This window comes from Manis javanica, chromosome 11 (assembly GCF_040802235.1).
Source record: "Manis javanica isolate MJ-LG chromosome 11, MJ_LKY, whole genome shotgun sequence".
NCBI classification, from domain to species: Eukaryota; Metazoa; Chordata; class Mammalia; order Pholidota; family Manidae; genus Manis; species Manis javanica.
The window spans coordinates 89447249-89461081 of NC_133166.1; the positions used below are offsets into that span (position 1 = coordinate 89447249).

At 49.5% G+C, this 13833-nt stretch overlaps 1 protein-coding gene across 20 annotated transcripts in view; it reads left to right on the plus strand.

Annotated features, from left to right (window-relative positions):
- Positions 1-13833, plus strand: part of CACNA1E (calcium voltage-gated channel subunit alpha1 E) — a 581675-nt gene that overhangs the window by 10566 nt on the left and 557276 nt on the right. For all 20 annotated transcript variants that reach the window (XM_073216846.1, XM_073216856.1, XM_073216857.1 and 17 more), the window contains 2 exons: positions 14-136; positions 598-680. The gene's annotated coding sequence lies outside the window, so the exon portion shown is untranslated. The remainder of the gene's footprint in view (positions 1-13; positions 137-597; positions 681-13833) is intronic.

Genomic DNA, 13833 nt, shown 5'->3' on the forward strand with positions numbered 1-13833 from the left:
TGGCTGGATGCAGTGGACCCAGGACCCAGGATGTGATGCTAAGGCCCTGCAAGATGGTAGAGCTAAGAGGAAGGAGCCTGGATCCCTGAATGACTTTGTGGAACAGAATATCCCCTACCCTTGATGATATTGGACTGTGAGTGAAAAATAAGCTTTTGTTGTCTTAAACCTCTGGCTTTAGGGGCTGTTTGTTTCAGTAGTTGGACTCTGCTGATTAGTATGGAGTGTACATGAGGGTATGTGACGAGGTCACTTCTGTTGGGGCACAGAGTGATATTTGGCAGAGGTGATGCCTTGAAGAGGTAGGAAGGAGGCTTCTGGTGACAGAGGAGTAAGGTTTAATTAGCCACCTTAAATTGAGCAAAGTGCTCCTGTGTGTGTGTGTGTAAATATGAGTGTGTAAATTGAAGTAAACATCCTCTGGTGGGGCCCTTTCTGAACTAATTGAAAGCAATCATAATAATTATAGTAATTAGAAATAATTTTAATAAAAGTTAATTTTTATTGCATACACACTTTTCTAAGTGCTTTATAGAGTATCTCATTTAATCTTCTTAATCCCAAAGAGGGACTATTAATGTCATCCCCATTTTATAGGTGAAGAAGCTGGGAGCGCAGAGATGAAGAGCTTGCCCCAGTGTCACCAGAAAATAAGTGACAGAGCCAGGATTGGAGCAGAGGTATGCTGGCTGCTGAAGAAGAGGCTTCTTACCCACGATGTCTCTCTATGGAGCGCGCACTAACCCTTTCTAATGATGACGAGGACTTCTCTCCTACTTCATTGTCTGAAACAAAGGCAGAAGTAATTTGGGTACTTGAAGTGTCCCAGGTTGCTAAGGAAGCCGTGCAGTTCCATCTTCTCTGAAACGGTGCCAAATGGTCCTGAAAACATCCCAGAGGGAGGAAGGATGCTGAGGTGATGGGGAGGAGGACAGTAGGAAGGGAAGAGGCCAGTCTGCATTCACTGTAGGTTTAAGAGAGGGTCTTGGGCAGACCCATGCTCAGGCAGAGGGAGCTACAGGGGCTGGGCATTTGCTCCTTTGACCCTGGCACCCGCCTGGAGCACCTTGGCTCATTGGTGAGGGGCTCTTGGTGGGAATAGCGCAGCCGCCCCTCTGCTCTGTGTCCTAAGAAGCAGGGTGGTTGTGAAGTTAGGAGTCACAGGCTGCTCGTCCTTTATCGTATACAGGAGAGGTGCTTGCAATGTTGGTTTAGTCCATGTGACAAATACTCACAAGGATGTGCTGTGTGCCAGGTGAGGTACCAGATGCTGGGGGTGCGTGGTGAGCAAAGCCACACGACTCCCGCCCTTGGGCTTTCAGCCTGGATTCTAGACGGTGGATATTTCACTGGAGGATGAGCTGGCGGTCATAGGCACTACGGAGGTATGGTGGGGTGAGGAAAGGGCTCAGAAGGGGGGGTCCAGAAGCCTCCAAAGCCAAGCCATACAGTTTGCCTGGCGTGGGCTTGTTAATTTGCAACCATTTTCAGACAACTAGAAGCTGTTGGTAGTAATTTGTCCACAAGAACAGAAAAATTGCGTTTCCGAGGTGAATGAGGGAGGGAGAAGGAGCTCTCAGTTGGCTGGCTTCTCTCTGGGAGACAGAAGGGAAGCTCTTGAGTGGAAATTTGGCTAATTCTTTTTTAGGATCAGCAGAAACTATGCCTAGAGCAAGCTCTTTTCATTTTTGATGTCACTTTGGGTCTACATTTGACTTGCTCAGTGTCACAGACATTCAGATGGAGTTGAAGTCTTGTACCAAATTAGGAAAAACCATCACTGGTCAGCCTGGAGCCTGGTGATGAGATTTACTGTCTGGGGCGCTGCACAGAGGCAGCCTCCCTCCTTCCCACTGACTCTGCTGCTTCCTTGAACAGGGGCATTCCATAATGTAAGCATTTTTGTCTTTGACTGATGTCTGGCCCTTGGGTGCAGGCGACTCGATGTCCCACTTCCTTAAATGGGAAGTGTTTGGGATGGGAGCAGCCTGTCTGGGCTCAAGGACATCTCCCTGTTGATCTAAGCCTTGTCCGGAGTGCACAGGTTTCCCACTTTCTCCCTGGTCCCTGTAAGCTCTAGGGACCTCCCCCCACCCCAATTCTCCATGTCAGGTTTAGTGCAACACAGGGTAACTTAGGTGAGTGGGCAGAATTCCAGGAATCCCACTTGCACAGTCATCCCTCCTGAGCTCCCGCCTTCGGTCTCCAGCTGCTTTCTTGTTGTGCTTCCACACTTCGAAGTCAGCATGTCCTCGCTTCCCTCAACCATCGCTTATGGGTATGATTGGCCAGGCCCTGCTGGGGTGGGAGATAAAGAGTCAAAGAGGAGATGCCCCCTATCATATGGACAGGCTCACTGGTCACCTCCTTCCTCCACTGGCTCAAGCGGTCCTGCCAAGGCCATCCTTGTTCCCTGGGGTGCTGTGACACTGGGAGCTCAAGCACAGAGGGCGCTCAATAAGCACTGTGGCCCCCTGTTGAATAAACTAAACACCTGTCCTCAGAAGGCCTCAGGGTGATTTGGGAAAGGGACAAATGAACCAGCACAAGTGTTACGGTGCAGATAGGCAAGAGGGGGCATGTGACCAAGCCCCTGAGGAGGGGCCCCCTGGGAGGGCCAAGCTACTGCCGAGAGCTAAAGAAAAAGCCAGAGGCGGAGAAAGATAAGTACCAAATGATTTAACTCGCTTGTGGAGTATAACAAAGTAAAACTGAAGGAACGGAACAGCAGCAGACCCAGAGACTCCAAGAAGGGAGTAGCGGTTACCAAAGGGAAGGGGTTGGGGAGGTGGGTGGGAGAGAGGGACACTATAGTTAACAACCACAATATAGGTAGGTCACAGGGAAGGCAGTACAGCACAGAGAAGACAAATAATGACTCTATAGCATCTTACTAGGCTGATAGTGACTGCAGTGGAGTGCAGTGGGGGGGACTTGATAATATGGGTGAATGATGAAACTGCCATGTTGCTTATGTGAAACCTTCATGAGATTGTATATCAGTGATACCTTAATTAAAAAGGAATAAGCCAGAGGCAGCCTGGTTGGGGTGGGAGAGAACAGGGGGGCAGGACAGTCCAGACATTGGCAAAAGCAGTACAGGGACACTGGCTGATGAGGACGGGGCATTCTGGGGCAGTGGTAGGAGGGGAGGTAGAGAGGTCCAGGGCGGGTGGCCAAGCTCATCTTTCTGCAAACCTTCCCCCGCTTTCTGGACCTCCCAGTTTCTGTTCAGGGCAGAGTCTCTCCTGGAGGCCCTTTTGACAACCCTCCACAGTCTGTCTTCTCTCTTGGGATTCTAGTCCTTCAGGTTCTGGGTTCAGCTTCCTAGCTGGGGCCTCAGTTCTGGCCCTGCTGCTGCACACTTACATCCTGCTTGCCTTGGTTACTGTACAGGCCACCTAATGCCCTTTGTCTTGTTTGGCGCCAGCCATCCCACACACGTGTGCCAGATTCTTCTTTCTAGAGGTTGGTCCTGAGCACAACCTCCCTGCTCAGTACTTTTCAATGACTCTCAGAAATACACTAAATTAGGTGAAAACTCATTAACTCAGCATTCCAGGACTCCAACCTGTAGGTTCTACCTTACTTTCTAGAATCTTCTTCCACTGACCATTTTCATGTGGCCAGCACCAAACTGGACTCTTTCCTCCTAACATACCTGAGTTTCTTTTGCCTGGAATACCTGTCCCATGTCCCCAAATGTCTGTGGGGTCCTATGTATATTTCAAGGTCAATCTTAAACTCTGCTCTGTCTGTGAAGGCTTTCCCATGTCCCTGATAAACCATATTCTAGTTCTTTCCATGCAGCACAGCACAGTCTATACTTACTGTTGAAGTGCTTCACCTGGAGCACGGGGGATTGCTATCAAAGATGTTGGCAGTGGTGAGGGGCTAATCTGTGTAATGGCCAGAGGCCCCAGGCAGGCTTAAATCCTAGCAACCGCTATCTGCAAAGTCCTAGAGGAAGAGAAGCATAAAAAGAAGTCACATTTGATGGTAGGGTGAATTGCCATCAGCTGGGCTGAGCCTGGGGACCTTGTTCTTTTTAAGCTGCTGCTCTTCCTGGGCTCTGGCCAACCACGTGGAAGGACCGGGAGAGGGTGTCAGCCTGGGCCAGAGAACTGCATCTGTTGCATGAATGGAGGAGAGACAGGCCAGCCACGAGTCAGCCACTGGTCGGAACAGTGACCACACCCACCTGCAATCTGACCCATTAGGGGCGCATTCTCCCTCCTTGGGACAGGATGACAGGAGGTGTGCAGGGAGGGAGTTCTGAGAGCAGCTCATCTTACCCTTGAAGTCCCCCAGTCCCCAGCACAGCCCTGAAGAGAGGGAACAACAGACACTCACTGAATGAATGCAAAGTAGTTCTGCCACGTGAGCTGGTGACAGTCTGGGTCTGCCCTCACTTTAGGGTCCAGACCTGGAACCTCTGGACAGGGTGAGAACTGGCATCAGAGTGTCCCTTTCCCTGCTTCCGGGAGAGAACATGCACAGCAGTGCTCAGTAAATGCTGAGGAGCCACTGTGTGAAGGACTCATTAGAGATGTGCGTCAGGGCTCCCCCCAAGGATTCTGGCACTCTTTGGGGGGCCACCACAGGGGAAATAGATGTGCACGGCAAAGTGTGAGCCAAGGGGAGGAAAAGTCTTGGGAAGCAAAACAAATCGGGACAAACCACTGGCAAGTGGAAAACGTGGGCGTGAGAGTGAATGTGAGTATCTCTCTGGTCAGGGGGAGGGAGAGGCAGAGAGGGTAAGGAGGTCCGTCCGGACCTGCACAGGAACCTCGTAGCAAAGAATTTTAAGAGATGTGTTAGCCAAAGGAACTGAAATCCCAAACTCTGGTCCGTCCCGCCAGCTGCCGGGCCTCTGGTCAGCCCATGCCATGCCTCCCACCTAAAGGACGTGTGGTCAGTCTGCCCATCGTGTACAGGAAGTGTGTAAATGCTGGGGGGCTCCCTACTCCACTTGGGGGTGGGCTTTGGGAGCTGCTCTTGCCTCAGGCCCTCAATCTTGATCTCTGCAGCCCAGGGCAGTGGGGTGTGAGACGCTTGGCGCAGGAAGGTCGCGGGTATCAGGGGCAGGAACCTCAGCCTCCAGCCAAATGCCCTCCTAGGGGAGGAGAAGCCCGAGGAGTAGGGTGGTGTGTAAACGGCAGGGCACAAAGGGCTCCAGGCCAGCCTTGCCCAGGGATCACACAGCTTTCCTGACGGATTACTCCTCGTGACCTAGGACCTGCCAGTCCTTCTGGGGATATTCTGTCCAGGCCAACCTTACTTCCGTTGGCCTTCCCTCCCGTTGTCCCTGCACGTGGAAGGGCAGCAGGCTCGCCTGGGGGCCCCCAAGGCTGTGTGGACCGCCTATCCCGCCGGTGGCCACTGGGTGGCGCAGCCGCCCGCGGAGTTCAGGCTCTGGGTCGCGCCTACAGCTCCAGGCGGCCCGTGCTGCCTTCTGCCCACCCCAGCCACTAGCGGGGCTCCTGGGGCGCTGGGGGTAGGAAATGAAGGGAAGAGGGCACCTTTTGAGAATCTGGGGATGGGGGAGGCGGCGGCTCTCAGGCTATGGGGCCCTGCGAGGTTCAGGGTCTTTTACAGAGAGACTCAAGTGGGTGCGTCGGGATGCTGGGGAGTGGGAAAGGGGAGGGTTTGGGGCGGAGAGGAGGGGAGAAGGATGTCGGACCGCCTTTTTCCCCAGGGAGGCCTTCTCTGGAGTAGAATGTGCTGGAAAATTTGATTTGAAGAGCAGAGGAGAAACTGTCTCTGGCTTGGACTGAGTTTGTGAGTGTGTGTGTGTGCGTGTGCGCGCGAGAGAGTCTCTGTCCATCCTTATCTATTTAACAAACATGCAACTCTCACTATGCGTCAGACACTTTACAAATGTTAACTAATTTAATGCTCACGAGGGCCCCACGACCACATTTTACAGTGGAGGACACTGAGGCACGGCCTCCTCCACTCGTGAGTGACTCCCCAGCAGCCGGGCTCTGCCGTTTCCTGAGGGAGGGGCGCCTCCAGCCCCCCTCCTCCCTTCCTGGATGGGAGGATGGAAGGGTGGCTGGGAGGAGGGCAGGCCTGGGCCTGGCAGCTCTGTACAGTTCCGCTCCTATGCCTTCCTGCCTCATTCTTTAAACAAATGTAGGGCTTCCTGCAGGCACAGCGCTTGGTACGTGGGCTGCAATGGTCAGCAGAACCAGCCACAGGCCTTCCCCTCGTGGAGCTCGTGGGGAAGACAGAGATAAATCAGTCACATTAGTGACATTCCCTGAGGTTGGTGTTCTAGAGAAAGGACTCCCTCCTCAGCACCTCCCCCTGGCCCCGCTCCAACGTTCCCACCCCAAGCCCACTCAGCCTGTCAGGGCCCCAGTGTGTCTGCTAAGATGCTCGCTCAGAGCTGAGGACACATGTAGACTTAACTTCACTGTATAGCCCTGTGTGACTTAGGAGGTGATCACATCCATTGTCTTATTTGGCCTTGTCTGGGATGGGCTGGTGTGATTTTCCTAGGGAGGCATATGCTTTTTTAGAAGGGGATATTTCAGTCCAGAAAAGACTGAGACTGTAACATCTTTGGTTTCAGACTCAGGTTTGAATCCAGACTATTGCCTGATTTGTGGTGTTTACCAATTTCTGTGGAGCACCTGTTGGGAGATTTCAAGTTTCCAGTGTGATGTCACTGAAGGCGGAGTGGGACAGAGATGCACCAAATCAACTGCCCCTGCCCCTGCGAGCGTGCTCCAGCGCCCCCGTGGCAGCGTCTCTTACTAGCTGTGTGAACTGAGGCAAGCGATTGACCATCGTGACTTCAGTTTCCTCATCTGTAAAATGGGCTAACAGTGCCTCTCTCAAAATGCTGGCATGAGGACTAGATGATTACTGTTGTCCCCATCTATCTCCTTGTATCCTAAGAATGGCCTTTCTTGTTCTAATTATGTGGTTTCATGACTGTTTCTCCAATGAACCATATATTCTTTAAAAGCCAGGACCATGTCACATTCATCTTTGTATCCCCTATGTCCAGTACAGGGCCTAGAACATAGTAAGTGCTCAATAAACATGGACCTTTCCAATCTCCAGGTATGGCTGTGAGAGCTGATCACGTGGAAGGAAATGTTCTATGAATAACAGTCACTGCTAAGAGGGCCCTTCCCTGGGGACCTCCTGTGGGCTCTTTCTGGTTGAGTTACCCACTCGTCAGCATGGGCTTTCTCTGTGAACCTGGGGAAGGTTGACCTGCTAACCCCTGCATGGATCTTTCTGTAGGAGCCAGCATTGCTGGGTGTCTCCTGTGGGCCACCTGGAGCCTCTTGCCCTGGAACCTGGACCTGGAGGCTGGATCACAGCCATGGGGAGGCCCTTCCAGGAGGCCCCCCCAGCTCCTCCCTAGCATCTGAAACAGGGTGGAGGGAACGCCAAGGTGATGACCCCAAACCTAAAATTAACACCTATACATGGGAAAAGGAGCCACTCTGGCCCTTTCCTAGGAAGCATCAAATCCATCATCAGTCACACCTGCCCTAGCCTTTCTGATGCAGCAGAAAAGTCTCCTGTGAGCGTCCACTCGTATGCGATGGTCCCTCCCCAGATCTCCTGTTCTCTGATACCTCTGTGCCATCAGCAGTCCCCAGCTTGGAACTACCCACTGCCACCATGAGCCTGCAGCTCCTTCCCATCCCTGCTCCCCTGCCCGCTTTGTAGCTTCCCCACTGGCTGCTGGCATACGTCTGTCCCTGAGTGAGGGGCTGGATAACATGGTGAACAGGGAAGGGAGCCATAGGGAGATGGTTTCTACAGGAGGCAGCGATAGTGACATTCTTTCTTTGCCCACTAGGCACTTGCTCACTGACGGTAGCTGCTCAGCGGAGTGTGAAAATACCATTCCCAGTGTGGCTCTGGAGCACCTTGCATCTCCAAGCCTGAAGATTTCTTTTCCCACACATTCTGTTGGGAAGAGCCCTCTCCCCCTTCTCTCTCCTTCACCAGGACACTTGGCCAAGTGTCCTTGAGGCCTCTTGCCCTCCAGAGACATGTCCCGTTGGCTGACAAGTCTTACAGAGTCTGCTGTCCCTGCTGAGTGGCCGCGTCCTCTCCTTTACATGCTCATCACCAATGATTTCCCTCATCGATTCATAGCTAGACTCCTGCTGTGAATTCCTAACGGGCCCTGTCTCCTCCTTCCCTATCCTCTACATTCAAATACGTTCTCCAGCACAAATCTACCCACGTATTCATTCTTTTCATCCCTTCCTTCAATAATGTGTGCTATGTGCCAGGTACTGTTCCAGGGATTGGGGATTTGGTCATGGGCAAGATAGACAGGTCTCAAGTATCCTTAGGCACTTCTGTTCCGTGGCCTCCGGAGGTTTCCCAGCACCCATGGGGTAAGGTGCACGTTCCTCAGATGGCATTCGGAGTACTTCACATGAGCCCCGGACTATTTTTTGCTGCTTTTTGATTTCCCTCTCCTTCCACCTGTGAGCTCAGATCTAGCCTTGCCAGACCGCTCTGCATTCTACAAACACACCATTGCAACTTCTTTGGTCTGGGATGTCCTCCTTTGCGTCTCTATCCGCCTCATGGCCCCCAACTCCAAAGGAACAGCTCTGTATCTGGTTGGTGCCCCCTAAAAAATTTTAGAGTCAAATGGGAATGACAGATTGGGAAAACCAAAAGACACCCATTATTTGCAAAATTGAGTAGAGAGAACCCAAATTTAACCTCTTTCAAGCACCTGAGGTTGTAGAGTGACCTCTTCATTTCCTTTGTGCTTTAATCTCAGGAGGATTCTGTATACTAGCAATTGTCTTGGTAAGTCCTGCATAAATGTTTGCTGCTGTTGATAGGTGCCAACTTGGCTTATGAAGGATCTAAAGTCTGTATTGTGAAAAATGTGAGATGAAGGTCCAAAAAAATTTGGTCACACCACCTCTACCTACCAGTTTCAATTAAAAAATGCAGAGAAAATACTATCAAAAACTTTTATTAAAAGATAGGAACAACAAAGTAGGTGAACAAGGAGAAACATGTTGGAAATGCCCCTCTGCCTGGGAAACGTCTTCAGCTGATCTCAGATGCCCTAATTAAGCATCAGCTCTGCCCTCCCTGGTGCTTGACCTTGGGCTGGCTACTTACCCTTTATAGTCCTGAGACCAAATGAGATGAGTCAAGTAAACCACCTTGTACTGATTGCTCAGAAAACTTCGGTGAGAAATAAACCAAGCTCTTCACAGCAGCCTGGGAAACGGGAACACAGTTCACTGTTTGCTACAGGTCCACAGCCCCGCCTGCCATTCTAATGTCCAGAAAGTTGTGAAAGCCCAGAGCTTTTCTGTTTGTTTGCAAGAAACTAATTTGGTGGCAAAACCCAAGCTGAGCAGAGGCTGTCCTGCCTATAGTCTTTATATGTCCCACTCAGTGTACATATTCAGTTCATATACAGTTCTGTGCAGAAGTCTGAGGATGTTTAATGATGAGGTGCTAGCCCAGACCTCTGGGGAGAATTACGCAGCATAAAGTATCTCTTGAAAATCTGAAAATTCTAAATCCTGAAATGTCTCTGGCTCCAAGAGTTTTTGTTATGGGATTCCAGACCTGTTTTAGCAAGTTCTTCAGAAGAAATAGAATCCTTGAGTTCTGAGAGGGATTTATCACTGTCTTTGAATAAGGAGTGTTGAATAATGTGCTAATTGATAACATTCATTCATGCAACAAATATTTATAGCAGTTTAAAAATTATGCAGATCCATGTATTTTTTTAAATCACTGTGGAGTTTCTCTGAATTCCTGGGACAGCAAATGGTATAAATGTGTATTGGTTTCTGATAAAGCAAGGGCTCTGCCTTGTTTCATCACCTTTTAAAGTTATCTGAAAAGCTATATTTGAGAAATCTAGATCCTTCTCAAAATGTAGAGTCTCACCACAACTGAAGATCATTTGGCTAGAGTTGGCTCAGATGTTCTTGCAGCACCACAACTGAATAGAAGGGGTGCCAACAGTCAAATCTTGAAAGTGGCATTATTGGACTGAGCCGAATAACTATCATCTCCTTCCCCCAGCTTCAATTTCTCCCACAAATTGGGAATAGTAGCATTCATAGTAGCATTCATTGAGCACTTGCTAGGTGCTAGGCAAAATTCTAAATACTTTACATTTTATTTAATGTAACTCATTTAATTCTCACAACTATATACCATCCCCACTTTGCAGATGAGAAATGGAGACACAGAGAGGTTAAATAAATGGCCCAAGGTTATCCAGCTAGCAAATGGTGGGTCTGAGATTTGAACCTTAAGCAGTCTGGCTTCAAAGCATGGGTTCTACTTATAGAGCTCCTCCTTCTCCAGCCTCTTTCTTTTTCTTAACTGCAGAAATGCTAATTACTAATCAGTCTAATTCATTTCTTTAAATAGTCCACTCTTGCATTAGTTTATCTAGGGAATACCAGTAAAGTGGTTTTGTTGCCTTTTCTTCTGCTCTTCATCTGTCCATTCATTCATACACCCATCCATCTGCCTATCCATCCGTCCATCCAACCATCCATCCATCCATCCATCCATCCATCCATCCATCCGTCCGTCCGTCCGTCCGTCCATCCATCCATCCATCCATCCATGATCAATGCAAGGTGAAAAGTTATAGGGATACCGTTTACTAGCTGTTAGATTCTAACCTCTCTGAACATCAAGTCATTTACCATATAAAATGGCATCATAATAGGTACCTTGCAGATTGCTTGTGAGTATTAAATGAGCTGTTTTATGCATGTCTAGTCTGGAGTTCCTATTACTTTATGTAGTTGAAAGAGACATAACTACATTGAGAAAATTCTACAACTGGTAGAACTACAGATTTCACTAGTGTTCCCATCTTCATGTTTATTCTAAATCAGTGATTAAAAAATTTAATCCTCTTGCATCCTGGGAGAAGATAATCCTCCAACTTTTGTATCGACTAAGGAGCTGATGTCCACCTTGGCCATCCCTCCCCTTCCTGTGCTGGAGGGAGCCATCTGCCCGTTGGCTGGCAGGGACTCAGGCACAGTGGGGCAGCCTGGTCTCCTTCCCTTCCTGAACCTGCTGTTGACAAGTCTGGGCTGCTTTTCCTTGGAAGAAGAAGGTAGGGGCTTTGGGAGAGGGCTGCCCCTTCCTTCTCCAGGGAGACCTGGAGGGGGAGAGCAATGGGAAGGATGGGTTAGATTGGCCCTAGTGGCAGGTGGAACGTGCATTAGCTTTTAGAGATTGGTTCAACAGCAGGTCAAGGGCAGCATTTAGAAATTTCTAGTCTCCCGTGCTTCTGATCCTGGATATGGTGGGGAGTGGAGGCAGACAGCCTTTTGCCAGAGAGAGCTTGGCACTCAGGTTCCAGCCATCTGGGTTGTGAATACTGTGTGTGCGTGTGTCTGTCTCTGTACATGTGTGTCTTTCCATAGGCAGACTCTGGCCATATGTGAGGTCTCAAACCAGGGGCAAGGAGTCCTTGATCAGCTATCCCCCAACCATACCCGCATGCTGTCATCTTCCACAGGTTAATTGTAGAACAGATTACAATTGGAAAGAAGTTGAATTTTCTTACATTTGTTGCCTTACATCTGTTATCCAGGTCATCAGCTTTTGGAAGACAGTCTGTAATACACAATAATCATCAATGGTAAAATACAGACGACGAACTAAAACATGAGACAAACCAACCACAGGCTCATGCTGTCTGCTGCAGTCACCTCCCCGGTGGTGCCCATGGAAGGAGGCTGACATTTCTGGGTGACTCTCCACAGCCAGGGAACAGAGGGGACATAGTGAGCTACAGTGTCAGTCAATAGTCCAGCATGCCCATTGTACAGGACCACCGGCCCGCAGCCCATAGTTGAGGCTGAGATGAAAGATTGTCTGGCTTTCACAGAAAGCCACAGGAGCCACACCCTGGGAAGGGTGGGGGAGAGAGGGGCTCAATGAAGGGACACTGATGGGAAAGCCCATTCAAGCCCCTTCCAAGGACTCTGAGGCAGGGGCCCCGCTCAGATTCTTTGTGTAGCCCAGATTGGAGCACCTGGGCTATTAACTCAGCTGTAGAGGAGTGGCCTGTGGCTTCTAGAGTCTGTGGAGCAGAGAGATACCCTAGGAATAAAAGTCATGTGTGGTTTTGTGAACAGCAAGGCTAATGGAACCATTTGACCTTGAAAGTGTAGCTGTAGGAGGGACCTGCAACTACTGAACAAGCACTTGTTGATTATCTCAGCCCCCTGATTAATCATGAAGACACTCTCACTCGTTTAACAAATACTTCTTTCACACCTACCCGTGGCTGGTGCTGTCTGGTGTTGGAGATATAGCAGGGCACAAACAGAATCGTCATGGAGTCTACCTCCTGGTGGGGTGACACAGATCATAAATAAGTAAAATATATGGCATATTGGTTGAAGTAGGTGTCTGGAGGAAAAAAAGGGACAGGAAAGGAGTTGGGAAAAGTTTGTACAATTTTAAATGGAGCGGCAAATAAAGTCCTCATCGAGAAGGTGATGCTAAAATGAAGATCTGAAGGAGGTGAGGGAACAACAAGTCTTGTGAACCTCTACAGAAAGAGTGGATTAGGCCAAGGAAGTGGCAGGTGCAAGGGCCCTGTGGCAGAGGAGGCCAGTAGGGCCAGAGCAGAGGGTGCAAAAGGGTAAGAGATGGTAGAGGGGCAGATCATGGAGGACCTGTGAGTCACTTCAAGGCCTTTGTTGTTATCTTGACTAGAGACAGGAAGCTGTTGGGCTGTTTCTAGCAGAGAAGTGACTTAGGGTTCTGCAGCATCACTTTCCCTGGGATATTGAAAAGAGACTGAAATAGCATTTGGCTCCAGCTATGGGAGTGTGGTGACATGGTTCCCAGGAGGAGGGGAGGACACCCTCAAGGCAGATAGGAGCATGGGGACTTGTTTCTGAGACTGTCTGACATGATACTGGGTACGTGGGAGGGAGGTCGGGTGAGAAGACAGTGAGATCAGCTCATAAACACATCCCAGTGTGCATAGCTAATTCCGTTGTTATAAAAGTGCACAGCTCTGTGGGTAAGAAGGATGAGGTATCTGCAAACTGATCACCAAAACACCAGCCAGTGGTTAGATCTGGGTGGCAGGTGATCTTGACCCCTCCCACTCAATACTTTTCTGTATTATTTACATTTTAAAAAATAATAAGCAGGTATTATTTATATAACTGTGAAAAAAAAATCCAGTAGAACTATTTTCTTCATGGAAGAGTATAAGAGAATCGATGTGATCGTGAAGATTTTGTGGTTTGTTCTGTTAATACACATGTTCTTTGGCTGTCATGCAGCTAACCTCAAAAGCAGGATGTAACTAATTGAGTGGGGATGGTAATGACTTCTTCAGACGGTCAGACAGCTAGATTCACATTCCAACCTGTGGTTGCTTAGCTCCAGCAAGATTCATCCCGGCTTGTCTTGGGTGTGGGAAATGCACAGGGCAGAGCATTTCTCTCTGTATAGTAACTAACAGCCCGTCAGCACTGCGCCGAGGTCATTACTGTTGAGAGGTGTGGTGCTTCATAAGGGGAATGAACTGGACTCTAAGGGCTGAAACTTACCAGGCACCTGATTCCAAGGGGAAGGACAAGCACCACTGCCTGGAAATAGTGGGCTCCAGAGCAACACTTGGCCCCTTGCCCCCACCCTTTTCAAAGGGAATACGTAAAGGTCTTCAAAAAGCAGAGGGAGGAGGCAGCACCGGGTGAGGCCTTCTCCTGTCTGAGCCCTGCTTCCCTGCAGAATCACCTCGATGAATAATTAACACCTCAGCAAGCTGAGGAAACCATCTTCAGCAAACAGATTTCATGA